Below are 19,795 nucleotides of genomic sequence, written 5' to 3'. Positions count from 1 at the left end.
ATATTTGGCAGTCAGGTTCTGGTTAATTTAGTGGGAGGAATTCCAATGAAGTGAAGGAGGCAGAAATAAATATGCAGTAGGTTGTGTGAATAAGATAGGAAGAGGGCTTCACTGGTGGCACAGTGGTTGAGAGTCCGCCTGCCGATGCAGGGGACACGGGTTCGTGCCCCGGTCCGGGAAGATCCCACATGCCGCAGAGCGGCTAGACTAGTGAGCCATGGCCGCTGAGCCTGCGTGTCCGGAGCCTGTGCTCCGCAACGGGAGAGGCCACAACAGTGAGAGGCCCGCGTACAGCAAAAAAAAAAAAAAGATAGGAAGAGATGGAAACAAGAATTTGTACATGGACTACTCCTTCAGTGAGATTGATTATATAAATGTGTTAAAGAATTTAAATAATGGAATTTCTATAGTAAATATTATAAACAAAGGCATGAGTATAAACAGTGCTACAGAGATTGCTGGGTTGGGGACAGAGTTGCATAAAGAGAAAGGAGCTAATTATATTATTTTTAAGTGAAACTAAATCTGAAGACACTCTTAGTAGGATTTGTCCCAGAGGTATACATTAACAATGAAAGTGTATGAAAACAAATGTTCAAAGTCCCCTGGGAATTTCCAAGGTAGGGCTTCAGACCCTTCTTTCTTTGATTTCCCTTGAACTGTAGATGAAAAAGAGACCTGATCTAAGTAGCTTTAAAGTGATGACTGAGGATTTATGGTAAAAACACTGGGTATTAAATTTAAATAACTTGCTCAGATGTTGCTGCCTCCTGGGAATTTTCATGATAACTATCCATCTTTGTAACTTAATCACATAAATAGCTGATAATTCTTTGAAACAGAAATATTTTATTTTTATTTTATTTTAACTGTAGGAATGATATTCACACTTCATAGGCTTTAAATCTCATTGACATTTAGTTAGAATGAATTTAGTTAGAAATGGAATGGTTTGTTTTAAGTAGCAAGACTTCATCTTCTAAGTCATTTATAGATGATATGGACATTTAAATTATACACTATTTTAGTTTTAAACTTTCTAAAGATAACTTTATTGTCCTTATTCTCTGTGTATAAGGAAATAATTGCCTAGTCACATTTTATTTAAAAGCTATATTTCCTGTGATTAGAGAATTAAAAAGAACCACCCCCCCAAACTTAGTAACATCACATAGTAATTTCAGAGATTTGAAATAGACCTCTAATCCACTTATTTATTTTATATATAATAAGGTCAACGCCAAAAAATGTGTAATAAACTATGAAAGCCCTCCCAGTCAATTATGAGGGAATGAAAGATAAGAAATTAAATGCAGATCTTCAAAATTTGTCCTATTTTCTTCTCAAACATTAGATAATACTAATAATTTATGTTTAATTATAGGTATTGCCAAGAACAAAATTATCGTTCTAAACTCTATGCAGAAAATAGCATGAATTCTCCAGACATCACTGCATTTAGGCAAGCATGCTAGAAGCAAGCATACTGAAAGGATGAATTAACAGAAAAGTATATTTCTCTATGGATCATCTGAAGAGAAGAGGGATAATATATTTCTTTGAAATTGTTCAGCTAATTCCTCAACTTTAAAATGAAGTGGAAATATGCCATCAGTAATACCCTTAAGTGTTTGCTTAGGGTAAATCACAAATAGTATGACTAAGGTGACCATTGTAATTAATTTCCTATATCCATCACACTTCACCTGATTTTTCTGAGTCAGTTATGATATATTTTTTTAAACTTGGATTATCTCATGAATGAGAATGTATACTCCACATCAAAGTTAAAGAAAAAAAAAAAGAAGAGACTTATTTATATATATATTTTTTGTTAAGACTGAACCACAGGAGGAGACTCTCACTCTCACACATAACTGCTCTTTGCTGCCATCTTAGAACCACGAGGCAGACCAGCATTGGCATCTAGTAAATGCATGCACTGCCGAGAAGAAAAGCAGATAGTGCCTCAGCACCAGATGACACCTGGGCAAACAAATCACCCTGCCCTGAAATGAGCCCTACCCTGGATGTAGGGCCTACCCAGATTTCTTAATTCATAGGCTATTTGATTCAGGTTTTCAGTTACCAAAGCTAAAAATGTCAAAGTGATCTGATTGCCTTCTCAACATCTTTATCACACTGAGTTGTAGTTTTAAAAAAATACAACAAGGAAAAAACATATGGGGAGTGGAAAGGAAATGGATGTCACAGAATGTCAGACCAAAGATGTAAATCTGTTGTAAGGGGTAGGGTATGTAATTGCAGGAGGAAAGGAATAGAGAGGGAAGAATATTATGACCATACAACCAGCCCTAGTATATCTGGTCTAATGATAGGTTGCTGATTGGATTAAGATGAGCTTCCTATGTCATTTTTAGCACTAATCGGTGATGATGTTTTTTGGAAGCCTGGGAAGGCTGGCAACAGATGCAAAACAGATCTCTGGATTAGCCAAAGTCCTAACATAAAAAGGATATCATCTTTAGGGGCTTTAACAAAATAATTTAATTAAGAGATTATTAGTAGGAGTGTGGCAGCATTAATGGAATCCACAAGGGATGGTGATGCATTTAGGGGTGATTAACAGAGGGAAAACATTACTTTCTCTACACCTGATGGGCAAGGGAATGGGAGGGTGAAACTGAAGTGTAATAGAAGCTGAGCAGTGGAAGAATGCTTCCCAAATAGAACTATAATTATGCACAGTCACTACCAGAACTAATGCAAGGGAGAGAGAGAGAAAATAAAGACCCTGAACCTCCTTCTCTGACATTATGATCTCTACTAGTGCCACTCATAAACAAAGACCACTCAAAGCCCCAAGTCTCCAGAGGGACAAAGTGCTTAGGTATCAGTTCCCCAGGGCACAGAGAAGTGAACTGATTTCATGAGGAGGATAAGGCAAATAAAGTATCACCAAAGTGATGTTTCTCCTTTAAATATGTGACCAAGCATGGCCACTCTGACTTGCTGTCCATTAGAGAAGGTTCTGCTGCTTACCCCTGAACACAGGGTCAGGCTGTGTTCAACATTCTGGGTCATTCAGAGCTGCTTAAATAAAAATGGAGAATGCGTTATGTGGTGTCATTTTGAAAAGCATCAAGAATATATATGTAGTCCTCTGTGTTCTAAGGCATAATGATTAAGATTCCATTCTGCCGAGTGAAGTAACTTCCTAATCATAAAATCTTTCAAAATTTCTGGGAGTATAATAGTGACTAAAACTACAAAACAAATGAGTTAATTTGTTCATCAGTTGTGATTGTGCCCCTATAGTAGAAGTCCAAGTGTGTTGTGGATGAATAAAGCCTCCACTTTGTAATATAGTGTTGAAAAGTGTTGATATGTGAACCATCTGTGATGCCATTACATCTCCTTGATATTAAAAGTGGGAAGGATAGAGATTTATAAAATTACTCCTGTTTATTTTTTCTTTTAATGTATTGGTAATGTTCGTAAACACTGAAGCAATAATCCACAAAGTTTAATAACTTAGAGAAGGGTCCTTAAAGAACAACCCACTACACTCCAAAATTTGGTGGGTCCAAAAATAAGAGAAAGAAAGAAAGAGAGAGAGAGAGAGAGAGAGAGAGAGAGGGAAGGAGAAGCAAGGAAGGAAGGAAAGAAGGGAGAAAAGGACCTCTGTCATAAACACAATTTCAGTCTGCACATTTAGATGTGAAAGAAATGTAGCTTTCTCCGTTTTTTGAATTACTTGAATAAATTTCTTTAAGTCTACATTTAGCCTTATTGTGAGAATAAATATTCAATTCTTTAAGATTTCAGAAACTTGACTCCCTTCAATTTAGAGTCTTTCTCACTTCCTATAAATTATAGGACCCCTTCTGGGGAGATAACCATCAGGTCTTCAGGGGAAGACCTGATTCATTCTGTATTCTGCATTGGCTGAGTTGGACACATTTTCTGCAGCCCTCGGTTTTGTTTCACTCAATTTGCCATTGCATCCTCCTCACGTGGCTACATGGTCTCTATCAGGTCCTCAGGATCACAGCGATATTTCCATACTACTTTCAGACATACGGGAAAATATTCTCATACCATTCTGAAGAGCAAGGACCAGCTCTGAGGTCGACCCACCTGATGAACCCTGTTATAGTCACTACACTATGTACCCATATCACAGAACAAGGTTAGGTGCAGAAGATTCCTAGGAGGCTTGCAACTTCCAAATTAAGTGGACAACAATGGATACCTGTTTTTGGATACCTAAATCAATCTGGAGGTTCTACCTTCCCTACTCCTACAATTCACCCTTATTGATCATTTAAACTAGGTAACTTTTGAATGTGAAAAGAAGCACCCCTAATAAATGCACTAGTACCAGTATAAATCAGGATTTTAAGAGGCAGATGAGGATATACATATACATATATATATATATATACATATATATATATATATATATATACACACACACACACACACACACACACAATACAAATTATCTTCCATTTTATTTTGTTGACATAAAATGCACCAAATCTTTAGGCTTATTTAGATCAATTAGCAAGTCATTCTTCATTAAACATTAGCATCCAATTAGCATGGATTTTGAAAGCCTTAACTTGTTTCTCTTGATATCTCAATCTAAGGTTTCTCTTGCTACTTCTTGACTCATTTCTAAGCTGTGGAATTCATATTGAAATCAACATGTGGTTTTGATTGGATTTCCTCCAATATGGAAGCAAAGAAGAATAGTTTTAATCCCAATAGGAGAAGAGATTCTGCATACAATCCAAGAAAAGAAAACTCCGTATTTCAGAACACTGAATTGAATTCACATTCCAAATGTACTGTACCAAAGCAAGTATTTTTAGGCTTTGGGATGATGAATTAAGTTTGTTCTATTCCTATCTCTCTAAAGAAGGATAGAAAGATTGGATTTTAGTTATTTTGTAAAAGTAAAACACATAATTTCTTAGAGCAAATGAACAAACCAATAAAAGAAAACCCCATCAAAGTCTACGGAGTATAACCACATATCCTAGAAGAAGATAGCCTCAAGTTTGAACCAGAGCACAGCCCACAAACCTTTATTCACATATATCACACATAAACTCTACCCACCAACACAGAGAAGCTGACACCCAGTGGTGATGCGCAGGATAGCGGTCCCAACCCTTCTCTTCTTTTAGAATTTCCAGAATGCTTGGCACATTGTGCTACCTCAATATATAATTATCGCTTACTAAAAATCATAGAACAAAATTTTCTCTTAAATAAGGACTGTGTAACTATTCTTGATTAATCAAAACACAACAGGAAGAGAGGGGGAAGATGGCGGAAGAGTAAGACATGGAGAACACCTTCCTCCCCACAGATACATCAGAAATACACCTACACGTGGAACAACTCCTACAGAACACCTACTGAACGCTGGCAGAAGACCTCAGACCTCCCAAAAGGCAAGAAACTCCCCACGTACCAGGGTAGGGCAAAAGAAAAAATGAAAAACAGAGACAAAAGGATAGGGACGGGACCTGCCCCAGTGGGAGGGAGCCCTGAAGCAGGAAAGGTTTACAAACACTAGAAGCCCCTTCGCGGGAGGAGACTGCAGGGGGCGGAAGGGGAAAGCTTTGGAGCCGTGGAGGAGAGCGCAGCCACAGGGGTGCGGAGGGCAAAGCGGAGAGATTCTGGCACAGAGGATCGGTGCCAACCGGCACTCACCAGCCCGAAAGGCTTGTCTGCTCACCCGCCGGGGTGGGCTGGGCTGGGAGCGGAGGCTCAGGCTTCGGTCGGAGTGCACGGAGAGGACTGGTGGCTTGAACACAACATGAAGGGGTTAGTGTACCACGGCTAGCCGGGAGGGAGTCCGGGGAAAAAATCTGGACCTGCCAAAGAGGCAAGAAACTTCTTCTTCCCTCTTTGTTTCCTGGTGCACGAGGAGAGGGGATTAAGAGCGCTGCTTAAAGGAGCTCCATCCAGATGGGCGCGAGCCACGGCTATCGGTGCAGACCCCCGAGACGGGCATGAGACGCTAAGGCTGCTGCTGCCGCCACCAAGAAACCTGTGTGCGAGCACAGGTCACTATCCACACCTCCCTTCCGGGGAGCCTGTGCAGCCCGCCACTGCCAGGGTCCCAGGATGCAGGGACAACTTCCCCGGGAGAACGCACGGCGCGCCTCAGGCTAGTGCAACGTCACACCGGCCTCTGCCGCCGCAGGCCCGCCCCGCACTCCGTGCCCCTCCCTCCCCCGGGCCTGAGTGAGCCGGAGCCCCCGTATCAGCGGCTCCTTTAACCCCGTACTGTCTGAGCGAAGAACAGACGCCCTCCGGCGACCGACACGCAGAGGCGGGAGCTGTGGGAACAAAGAGAAAGGGAAATCTCTCCCAGCAGCCTCAGAAGCAGCGGATTAAATCTCCACAATCAACTTGATGTACCCTGCATCTGTGGCATACCTGAATAGACAACGAATCATCCCAAATTGAGGAGGCAGACTTTGAGAGCAAGATTTATTATTTTTTCCCCTTTTCCTCTTTTTGTGAGTGTCTATGTGTATGCTTCTGTGTGAGATTTTGTCTGTATAGCTTTGCTTTCACCATTTCTCCTAGGGTTCTATCTGTCTGGGTTTTTTTTGTTTGTTTACTTAAAAAATATTTTTAATAATTATTTTAATAACTTTATTTTAGTTTACCTTTATTTTATTTTATTTTATCCCCTTTCTTTCTTTCCTTCTTTCTTTCCTTCCTCCCTTCCCTTCCTACCTCCCTCCCTCCCTTCTTTCTTCCTTCCTTCCTTCCTTTCTTTCTTTCTTTCTCTTTCTTTCTTTCTTTTTCTCCCTTTTATTCTGAGCTGTGTGGATGAAAGGCTCTTGGTGCTGCAGCCAGGAGTCAGTGCTGTGCATCTGAGGTGGGAGAGCCAACTTCAGGACACTGGTCCACAAGAGACCTCCCAGCTCCACATTATATCAAACGGCAAAAATCTCCCAGAGATCTCCATCTCAACACGAACACCCCGCTTCACTCAACAACCAGCAAGCTACAGTGCTGGACACCCTATGCCAAACAACTAGCAAGACAGGAACACAACCCAACCCATTAGCAGAGAGGCTGCCTAAAATCATAATAAGTCCACAGACACCCCAAAACACACCACCAGACATGGACCTGCCCACCAGAAAGACAAGATCCAGCCTCATCCACCAGAACACAGGCACTAGTCCCCTCCACCAGGAAGCCTACACAACCCACTGAACCAACTTTAACCCCTGGGGACAGACACCAAAAACAACAGGAACTACGAACCTGCATCGTGCAAAACGGAGACCCCAAACACAGTAAGATAAGCAAAATGAGAAGACAGAAAAACACACAGCAGATGAAGGAGCAAGATAAAAACCCACCAGACCTAACAAATGAAGAGGAAATACGCAGTCTACCTGAAAAAGAATTCAGAATAATGACAGTAAAGATGATCCAAAATCTTGGAAATAGAATAGAGAAAATGCAAGGAACGTTTAACAAGGACCTAGAAGAACTAAAGAGGAAACACACAACGATGAACAACACAATGAAATTTTAAAAACTCTAGAAGGGATCAATAGCAGAATAACTGAGGCAGAAGAACGGATAAGTGACCTGGGAGATAAAATAGTGGAAATAACTACTGCAGAGCAGAATAAAGAAAAAAGAATGAAAAGAACTGAGGACAGTCTCACAGACATCTGGGACAACATTAAATGCACCAACATTCAAATTATAGGGGCTCCAGAAGAAGAAGAGAAAAAGAAAGGGACTGAGAAAATATTTGAAGAGATTATAGTTGAAAACTTGCCTAATATGGGAAAGGAAATAATTAATCAAGTAAGTCCAGGAAGCACAGAGAGTCCCATACAGGATAAATCCAAGGAGAAACATGCCAAGACACATATTAATCAAACTGTCAAAAATTAAATACAAAGAAAACGTATTAAAAGCAGCAAGGGAAAAACAACAAATAACACACAAGGGAATCCCCATAAGGTTAACAGCTGACCTTTCAGCAGAAACTCTGCAAGCCAGAAGGGACTGGCAGGACATATTTAAAGTTATGAAGGACAAAAACCTACAACCAAGATTACTCTACCCAGCAAGGATCTCATTCAGATTTGATGGAGAAATTAAAACCTTTACAGACAAACAAAAGCTGAGAGAGTTCAGCACCACCAAACCAGCTTTACAACAAATGCTAAAGGATCTTCTCAAGGCAAGAAACACAAGAGAAGGAAAAGACCTACAATAACAAACCCAAAACAATTAAGAAAATGGGAAGAGGAACATACATATCGATAATTACCTTAAATGTAAATCGATTAAATGCTCCCACCAAAAGACACAGACTGGCTGAATGGATACAAAAACAAGACGCATATATATGCTGTCTACAGAGATCCACTGCAGAGCTAGAGACACATACAGACTGAAAGTGAGGGGATGGAAAAAGATATTCCATGCAAATGGAAACCAAAAGAAAGCTGGAGTAGCAATTCTCATATCAGACAAAGTAGACTTTAAAATAAAGACTATTACAAAAGACAAAGAAGGACACTGCATAATGATCAAGGGATCGATCCAAGAAGAAGATATAACAATTGTAAATATTTATGCACCCAACATAGGAGCACCTCAATACATAAGGCAAAACCTAACAGCCATAAAAGAGGAAATCGACAGTAACACATTCATAGTAGAGGACTTTAACACACCACTTTCACCAGTGGACAGATCATCCAAAATGAAAATAAGGAAACACAAGCTATAAATGATACATTAAACAAGATGGACTTAATTGATATTTATAGGACACTCCATCCAAAAACAACAGAATACACATCTTTCTCAACTGCTCATGGAACATTCTCTAGGATAGATCATATCTTGGGTCACAAATCAAGCCTTGGTAAACTTAAGAAAACTGAAATTGTAGCAAGTACCTTTTCTGACCACAACGCTACGAGACTAGATATTACAGGAAAAGATCTGTAAAAAATACAAACACATGGAGGCTAAACAATACACTACTTAATAACGAAGTGATCACTGAAGAAATCAAAGAGGAAATCAAAAAATACCTAGAAACAAATGACAATGGAGACATGACGACCCAAAACCTATGGGATGCAGCAAAAGCGGTTCTCAGAGGGAAGTTTATAGCAATAAAATCCTACCATAAGAAACAGGAAACATTCTGAATAAACAACCTAATCTTGCACCTAAAGCAATTAGAAAAAGAACAAAAAATCCCCGAAGTTAGAAAAAGGAAAGAAATCATAAAGATCAGATCAGAAATAAATGAAAAAGAAATGAAGGAAACGATAGCAAAGATCAATAAAACTAAAAGCTGGTTCTTTGAGAAGATAAACAAAATTGATAAGCCATTAGCCAGAATCATCAAGAAAAAAAGGGAGAAGACTCAAATCAATAGAATTAGAAATGAAAAAGGAGAAGTAACAACTGACACTGCAGAAATACAAAAGGTCATGAGAGATTACTACAAGCAACTCTATGCTAATAAAATGGAAAACCTGGAAGAAATGGACAAATTCTTAGAAATGCACAACCTGCCAAGACTGAATCAGGAAGAAATGGAAAATATGAACAGACCAATCATAAGCACTGAAAGTGTGATTAAAAATCTTCCAACAAACAAAAGCCCAGGACCAGATGGCTTCACAGGTGAATTCTATCAAACATTTAGAGAGTGCTAACACCTATCCTTCTCAAACTCTTCCAAAATATAGCAGAGGGAGGAACACTCCCAAACTCATTCTACAAGGCCACCATCACCCTGATACCAAAACAAGACAAGGATGTCACAAAGAAAGAAAACTACAGGCGAATATCACTGATGAACATAGATGCAAAAATCCTCAACAAAATACTAGCAAACAGAATCCAACAGCACATTAAAAGGATCAAAAAAAAAAAAAAGGGGGGGCTTCCCTGGTGGCGCAGTGGTTGAGAGTCCGCCTGCCAATGCAGGGGACACGGGTTCGTGCCCCGGTCTGGGAATATCCCACATGCCGTGGAACGGCTAGGCCCATGAGCCATGGCCGCTGAGCCTGCGCGTCCGGAGCCTGTGCTCAACAATGGGAGAGGCCACAACAGTGAGAGGCCCGCATACTTCAAAAAAAAATAATAATAAATAAAATAATAAAAATAAAAGGATCATACACCATGATCAAGTGGGGTTTATTCCAGGAATGCAAGGATTCTTCAATATATGCAAGTCAATCAAAGTGATACACCATATTAACAAACTGAAGGAGAAAAACCATATGGTCATCTCAACAGATGCAGAGAAAGCTTTCAACAAAATTCAACACCCATTTATGATAAAAACCCTCCAGAAAGTAGGCGTAGAGGGAACTTACCTCAACATAATAAAGGCCATATACGACAAACCCACAGCCAACATCATCCTCAATGGTGAAAAACTGAAACCATTTCCACTAAGATCAGGAACAAAACAAGGTTGCCCACTCTCACCACTATTATTCAACATAGTTTTGGAAGTTTTAGCCACAGCAATCAGAGAAGAAAAGGAAATAAAAGGAATCCAAATCGATAAAGAAGAAGTAAAGTTGTCACTATTTGCAGGTGACATGATCCTATACACAGAAAATCCTAAAGATGCTACCATAAAACTACTAGAGCTCATCAATGAATTTGGTAAAGTAGCAGGACACAAAATTAATGCACAGAAATCTCTGGCATTCCTATACAGTAATGATGAAAAATCTCAAAGTGAAATCAAGAAAACACTCCCATTTACCATTGCAACAAAAAGAATAAAATATCTAGGAATAAACCTACCTAAGGAGACAATAGACCCGTATGCAGAAAAGTATAAGACACTGATGAAGGAAATTAAAGATGATACAAACAGACAGAGAGATACACCATGTTCTTGGATTGGAAGAATCAACATTGTGAAAATGACTCTACTACCCAAAGCAATCTACAGATTCAGTGCAATCCCTATGAAAATACACTGGCATTTTTCACAGAACTAGAACAAAAAATTTCACAATTTGTATGGAAACACAAAAGACCCTGAATAGCCAAAGCAATCTTGAGAACGAAAAATGGAGCAGGAGGAATCAGGCTCCCTGACTTCAGAGTATACTACAAAGCTACAGTAATCAAGACAGTAAGGTACTGGCACAAAAAACAGAAATATAGATCAATGGAACAGGAATGGAAGCCCAGAAATAAACCCACACACACATGGCCACCTTATCTTTGATAAAGGAGGCAGGAATGTACAGCGGAGTAACGACAACCTCTTCAATAAGTGGTGCTGGGTAAACTGGACAGGGTACATGTAAAAGTATGAGATTAGAACACTCTCTAACACCATACACAAAAATAAGCTTAAAATGGATTAAAGACCTAAATGTAAGGCCAGAAACTATCAAACTGTTAGAGGAAAACATACGCAGAACACTCTATGACATAAATCACATCACAGCAAGATCCTTTTTGACCCACCTCCTAGAGAAATGGAAATTAAAAAAAAATAAAAAACAAATGGGACCTAATGAAACTTAAAAAGGTTTTGCACAGCAAAGGAAACCATAAACAGGATTAAAGGACAACCCTCAGAATGGTAAAAAATATTTGCAAATGAAGCAACTGACAGAGGACCAATCTCCAAAATTTACAAGCAGCTCATGCAGCTCAATATCAAAAAAACAAACAACCCAATCCAAAAATGGGCAGAAGTACCTAAATAGACATTTCTCCACAGAAGATATACAGACTGTCAACAAACACATGAAAGAATGCTCAACATCATTAATCATTAGAGAAATGCAAATCAAAACTATAATGAGATGTCATCTCACACCGGTCAGAATGGCCATCATCAAAAAAATCTAGAAACAATAAATGCTGGAGAGGGTGTGGAGAAAAGGGAACCCTCTTGCACTGCTGGTGGGAATGTGAATTGGTATAGCCACTATGGAGAACAGTATGGAGGTTCCTTAAAAAACTAAAAATAGAACTACCATAGGACCCAGCAATCCCACTACTGGGCATATACCCTGAGAAAACCATAATTCAAAAAGAGTCATGGATCAAAATGTTCATTGCAGCTCTATTTACAATAGCCAGGAGATGGAAACAACCAAAGTGTCCATCATCGGATGAATAGATAAAGAAGATGTGGTACATATATACAATGGAATATTACTCATCCATAAAAAGAAACAAAATTGAGTTATTTGTAGTGAGGTGGATGGACCTAGAGTCTGTCATACAGAGTGAAGTAAGTCAGAAAGAGGAAGACAAATACCGTATGCTAACACATATATACGGAATCTAAGGGGAAAAAAATGTCATGAAGAACCCAGGGGTAAGACAGGAATAAAGACACAGACCTACTAGAGAATGGACTTGAGGATATGGGGAGGGGGAAGGGTAAGCTGTGACAAAGTGAGATAGTGGCACGGACATATATACACTACCGAATGTAAAATAGATAGCTAGTGGGAAGCAGCCGCCTAGCATGGGGAGATCAGCTCGGTGCTTCGTGACCACCTAGAGGGGTGGGATAGGGAGGGTGGGAGGGAGGGGTAAGGGATATGGGAACATATGTGTGTGTGTGACTGATTCACTTTGTTATGAAGCAGAAACTAGCACACCATTGTAAAGCAATTATACTCCAATAAAGATGTAAAAATACAAAAAAAAACCACCATAGGATAAGGCTTCCCTGCTGGTCCAGTGGTTAAGACTCTGCACTTCCAATGCAGGGGGCACAGGTTCGATCCCTGGTCGGGGAACTAAGATCCCCCATGCTGCACGGTGCAACCCAAAACAAACAAAACAAAACGAAACAAACAAAAACCACCATAAGATAAAATAGTTCCACTAGTTAGAGACACTAGTTAGAGGTTATCATCCCAGACCCTTTCTTAAACATTTTTTCCTTTTTCCTCTAATTTATTTCCTCTTTAATTAAGCTTCTCTTTTCACTTATATATTCTGTAACAGAAACCTGAACGAACTTTTTGGCCAAAGCAATACCTCCCTTAGCACTTTATAATTTACTCATAAAAATTCTGCTGGGTAGGAAAGGAAAAAAAAAAGGCATGGAAAGTATAAATTCTGAAATTAATTGCTAACAGTCAACATATAAATTTCATTTAGTCTTCATTAATCTATTTTGTTTTACTATAGATATAAATTAAAATGCAAAAGTATAGTCAAAATAAACATTACTATTGAAACCATTATAAGGTAAAAATTAGGTGACAGTAATGATATTAAGCAGTCAAGCCAGAACACTTTCCTGTTCTACTATGTGCTAGGCATCATAGTCAGGACATTGTGTACATAATTCAGCCAACAAAGTAACAGAGAAATGTTTATAGCCTGAATTGGTTCATTTTAAATAATAAATAATCCTAGACTATTTGAATATTTAATAAATATTTGAAGAAATTTATATATTAAGGTGCCTTTTCTCAGCAATAGAATTATACTCTATCTGTGGTTTTACTTACCCATGACTGGTCTCAGGCATTATCAAATTTTTTATAACATTTTTCGTTAAAAATGTAGCCTAATACGTTAAACGACAACAACCAAATCCAAAAAGCCATTTTCTTACTTATTAAAAAAATTCTATGAAATCCTGTTTTAGCTATTTCAAACTGTACAAGAAGTCAAAATTAAAGTTGGTAAGTTTCCTTAGGTAAGCAAGATGACTTTTTTTCCCTTAGGCAATTTACTTAAAATTTATTCTAGATTGTTAAAATACTGACCTTTATCATTTTTTTCTACATTTATTGTGATATTTGATATACAGACTTACCAAGCACTAGAGAGTTTTAAAACACCATATAATTTAGACAAAATGTCTGAATTATTTTATCTGGAGTCTCAGTAAATTAAGATTTAATTCTTTACTGAAGACGTAATAATGCCAAGTCGCGATAATGCTTTTGAATTCAGGAATATTACAGTAAAATCAGTTATTAAGTATGTGCAGTCACTGGGTTATCAGAAACAAATCAAGCTTTTTGTAACACCTTTTATTCTAAGCATCATGCAACACGATGAATGGCTCTGCACGCCTGAACTAGGTAGAGAAACAGCACGGGGTGGTTTTCTTTCTTTTCGAGGGAAGGGGAAGAAAGCGCACACCGTAAATGTTCTCATTCTTCATAGGTCCCCAGAGGGAAAGAGAAGCTCCCTTTATCCCCAGCCCAAATATAAAATCATCTTCTTCCAGCCAAGTGTAAAGTAAATTACAGGAGGTGCTTGCCTAGGCCAAGTTCAAATACCAACACTTAAGAGAAGCTGCAAGCCAATCTGCCCACCTTCAACAGGTTTATTCAAGGAAGAGGCAGCTTCCTGAAGCCTCAGGAAAGGAAAAGAAAAGGCATTTCTCAGCAGGTTAATAGATAGCTCTTTGATGATCAACTCCTGTGTATGCAACACCATTTCTCTATGGAGAACATGCTAATTTACCATGAGCATGTGATGGCTCACAAGGTCTTCTAAGCTGGATAACATGGATATTTAAACACCATTTTGCCACTGCTGTTGACTTACTCTGATATTTTCCATAATCAGAAGACCCTAGTTTTAATAAGCGTTCAATGGACCAATTCTTGCTGCACATTAAAATTTGGGAGTTTCTTTAAAATATCCATATTAGAGCACTGTTCTCACAGTTCAGTTTATTTGGGCTGAGGTAGAATCTTGACATCGGTATTTTTAAAAACTCCCAGATGATTCTAATTCACACTCAGAGTTAAATAATTTTTACAATTCCCTACTACGTACAACTTTTTTTTTGCAAGGCCCTAGAAGTAAAAAATAAATTATGAGGGTCAAGAGATAAAAGGAAGTAGGGAAATTGAAGAAAATAGTGGATATATAGAATAGCTCCTGAAAAGACTGACTGGACAAGGTTGGATTAGGTATTGGATGGTTTAAATCAGGTTTTAGACCAAGCATTCTTAGTGGTAATTTTCTCCCAGTTGCAATGAGCAGTCCAAGCAAAGAATAAAAGCTAGACTGTGGAATAAGCAAGTACTGAGTAACCTGCCAAGGCCATAAGCTTAACAGAGAAGAAATATGTGTCCACATTTTTGTTCTTCTACCATAATATTGAGAGTCTTTGTAAAAAAACTTTTGAAAATGGGACTTGGTATTGGTGAGCAAGGAGAATCATAAAACAGAAGAAACGGAGGCATCATAAACTGGAGGACTTAATGAGAAAAATAAAACAGGAATAAAAGGAGGGGTCGCGTGAAATATCAGGAAGAAATCTGGGGATATTTAAACTTACGAATTAATGGGTGAGAAATACATGATAGAATTTTATCAAATAGTGATGGCTACAAGTTAGTAAATTGGAAGATCCATAATACTTCCTAGAGTTCATGAAGCCAAGAAATATAAAAACAGTGTATGGAAAAATCCATTATTTTCCAAGAAAAAAACAGAAAGATAAGTCTTTCAACCAATGCCAAAATTCTCAGTTAACATGGCAAAATGATCTGGAAGGCTATGAATATCCACATGGGGAGGTGCTGAGGATATGAAGGGCTGGTGGTGTGAATTTCAAGAGTCCTGATTGTAAACAATTTGATCAAGAAATGCATTTAAATTCACATTGCTCTCCTCTACCAGGAAGTGTACCCTTGAGTGGAAGGGAGACAGTGTAAAGAGTCTAGAGAAACAAGCAAGGGACAGGACAAATAATTTTGTCTTTTATCTTAGTGTAATGAGATGACAATCAAAGATTTTGAATGAGATAAAACTGATCCAAAAAATACCTTAAAGATATTCTGACAACTCTGTATAAATCATATTGAGATTGGCAAGAATGGAAGTGGAGAGAATTAGAAAGTTATTTCAGTCATTCAGGAGAGAGGTACAGCTTAGAATAAAATGGTGGCAATGAACAAGGAAAAAAAGTGCAGAGATGTGAAAAATGCTTTGTAGGTGGCATAGGTAAGCTTTGGAGACGGAATGGAAATGTATATAAGAGAGAGGCTGGTGTCAAGGGTTATTTTCAGACTTTTGGCTTATGCACCTGGGTACCTAGAAAAACCACTTACTGAGATGAGGAAAACTTTGGATCAGCTGTGGGCGAGTTAAGATGGAAAGTGCAGTTTTGAACATGTTACGTGAGACAGACAAGTGGAGATATCAAGTAGGTGACTGCATATATCAGCCTGAAGCTCAGAAGAAAGGTCCACCAGTACCTTTCCAGCTTAAGAGTGAATATCTTTTTGAAAGCAGACTTTGAAGAAGTTGGAACATGTTTACATTTTCTTTGGTATTTAGGCAACAAACCTACCTATTTCCACAATAGTTATCAGAAACTGAGATTTAATTATCAGGCTAATGTGCCAAGCTGCATCTTTGAAGACAATCAAACTGAACACAACTGTAGTTAATATAGTACATTAAACAGCCATGATCTTCTGGCCAACAATGAACCAATAACCAGCTTGGCACCTCTTCCAAATCCTTGTCTGCCAGATGAGAAGACATCTGTGTACTTTCTTTTGTACTTTCTCATTACTTGTGTACTTTCTTTTGAAACCTATCCCAGGATCTGGCCACTTGGACTGTCATACTGGATATTAATTGATTACAGCCTTCCAATTAACTGGATATTAATTGATTACAGCCTTCCAATTAATGATACGATTTGTCAGTTTGAAGCAAAAGTCATTCTATTCCAAAATGAATCTCATCTTCTTCCTAATTAAGGAAAACAAAGCCACTGATATCATCAGATGTTTTTAAAAATATGCATTATTTGCCACACAGTTCTGCAAGTCCTAACATGGTCAGAACATCTAGAATAAACTCAGAGAGGGATTTTTTAGGGAAAAACAAGGACACATTTCTTTCTCCTATATAATATCCCACATAACATAAAACAAAACAAAGTAAAACAAGGAGGACTAGGGACTTGTAGAAATTTACATATATTATATAGCCCTTCCTTCATCATAACACTGGTACTACACTGTATCTTAATAAAGACACTTCTAATAGTTCCAGTAATGAAACATCTCAGGACAGAAATCTGAAATGCATGCATTACCAGATTCTGAGCATGAAAAAGAGGCACTTCTCAGTGTTTCTGACATTTATAGAACAGATAAAACTCTAAACACATGAAATTACTCTCTTCTGCATAAATATGCTCTCACCTGAAAAATTCTGCCCTACCCTGTGGCCCTCTTGTCTTTCCTACTCCAAGTGACAAAATCTCACTCATACTCAAGGCCAAACTTCCCTTATCTTCTGAGATAAACCATTTCCTCTCTGTTAAGTACCTGAACTACAGTATTTGTCTATTTCTCTGAGTTAGACTGAGATCCTGAGGTTCCTTAATACTTCTTGAATCAGAAAATATTTGCTGATAAGGGAAAAAATCATATTGTTCAAAGAAAAAAAAATTATTGCATGATACAGAGGAATCTCATGGAAACAAATCCCAATATATAGAGTCAGGACTCAAGAAAATTGGAGACTGGTCATCAACTACTCTCTTCTTCACCTTCTCTTCATGATATGCATGGTCTCTTGTCTTTGGCCCTTTCGTTAGGTCAGTTCTATCAGCAGACATGATTTCTCTGTATAATCATATTCATATATTCTATATTTTCCATTATGGGAAAAAGAATGTGCTTGGTTCATCTTGTTAGGCTTATTTCAGCTCTCCATTCCTAAAAAAAAGTAATCTTATTGGTCCAGCTAGGTAAGCCTGATGCAGGAAAGGTTTTTAAAGGCCAAGATAAAGTGATATTTTTGGCTACCCAATCTAAGGACTGTGATTTTACTCTTAGAAGGGAGATTTAGTAGAGAGGAATCGAGTTTCCTTTTATCTATGTGAAATGGCTGACACCAAGCCAGAGCTTCCTGGTGCCAGAGCCTGTGCTTTTTATGTATGCCATGGTGTATCCCTATGAAATACTCTTAGTTAACATCGAATATTTTCTTTTCCCTTTCTCCATGGCAAAAAAGTTATAGCTCTGCACACAGCTACACTGTTAAAGAATAAATTCCTCAGTCTTCCTTGTGGCTAGCTGTAGTTGTGACTAAATTTTGGCCAGTAGGATGTGGATAAAAGAGATATGTGCTACTTTTGAATCTTGCCCTTGAAACAACTGTTTATTCCTTTTCCCTTCCCAACTGTCTGGGAGTTGATGAGAACCAGAGAAGCTGCCTTAAACCCATCAATAGAGGCCCTATGTTCAGGATGGTAGTGATATCTACCTACCTTGGATCAACTGCCTGCATCTGGACCACTACATGAGAGGGAAATAAAAGTCCATCCTTTTTCTTGTTCTAAGACATTGTGGTTGATGCCTAATTAAAGCCAAGATTTGTACAAGAAGAAGGATGCTGAAGTAAGATAAGGGTAAATGTGTGTGATTGGCTTAGCAGGCAAACAGCAGGTATTAATAATACAGAAATTGCTAATTGGAAATCTCTTTATTCTAATTATATTATGGCCATTAAACAAATTTTTTAAAACTGCTGACGTTGAGATCTCAGCCTCTCTGCACCAATGCTGAATCAAATCTCAGAGACAGAGTTTTGGGTGAAGTAGAAAAGAATAGCTTTATTGCTTTACCAGGCAAAGGGGGATACAGCTGGCTCCTGCCCTGGAAAACTATGTGTCCCAACCCAGGGGAGTTTGGTGAGGAGTTTTATGGCAATGGTTCAAGGGTGGAGTAGCTGATAAGATTAGGGTGTGTGCAGGGTCTGCATTCCTTTAATCTCATTTTAGGTAATCTTTTTTTTTAGTTTTTAAATTTTATTTTATTTATCTTTTTTATACAGCAGGTCCTTATTCGTCATCAATTTTATACACTTCAGCGTATACATGTCAATCCCAATTGCTCAAATCATCACACCCCCACCCCCACCCCCAGCCGCTTTCCCCGCCTGGCGTCCGTACGTTGTGCTCTCCACATGTGTTCTCCACATCTGTGTCTCAATTTCTGCTCTGCAAACTGGTTCATCTGTACCATTTTTCTAGGTTCCACAAATATGCGTTAATATACGATATTTGTTTTTCTCTTTCTGACTTACTTCACTCTGTATGACAGTCTCTAGGTCCATCCACATCTCAACAAATGACCCAATTTCATTCCTTTTTATGACTAATATTCCATTGTATATATGTACCACATCTTCTTTATCCATTCGTCTCTCCATGGGCATTTAGGTTGCTTCCATGACCTGGCTATTGTAAATAGTGCTGCAGTGAACATTGGGGTGCATGTGTCTTTTTGAATTATGGTTTTCTCTGGGTATATGCCCAGTAGTGGGATTGCTGGATTATATGGTAATTCTATTTTTAGTTTTTAAAGGAACCTCCATACTGTTTTCCATAGTGGCTGTATCAATTTACATTCCCACCAACAGAGCAAGAGGGTTCCCTTTTCTCCACACCCTTTCCAGCATCTGTTGTTTGTAGATTTTCTGATGAGGCCCATTCTAACTGGTGTGAGGTGATACCTCATTGTAGTTTTGATTTATCAATGTAAAATCTTGATAGTGAACACAATCATTGAAATAAACATATACACACATAACAGGGAGTATACTTTTTTTTTTATAAATTTATTTATTTTTGGCTGGCTGGGTTTAGAGAGCTCACAGCAGAAGAGAAAATTAGTATATGAAAGCAATGAAGATGCCACCAGGAACAAAACATGAAGATATGTAAACATATAAAAATAATTGGTCAAGACACATGGAAGGCAGATTGAGAAACATGAATTAATTGGAATTTCAG

Source organism: Phocoena phocoena, chromosome 5 (genome assembly GCF_963924675.1).
Source record: "Phocoena phocoena chromosome 5, mPhoPho1.1, whole genome shotgun sequence".
NCBI classification, from domain to species: Eukaryota; Metazoa; Chordata; class Mammalia; order Artiodactyla; family Phocoenidae; genus Phocoena; species Phocoena phocoena.
The sequence above is the reverse complement of the archived record's forward strand: the minus strand, read 5'-3'. Positions refer to the sequence as shown.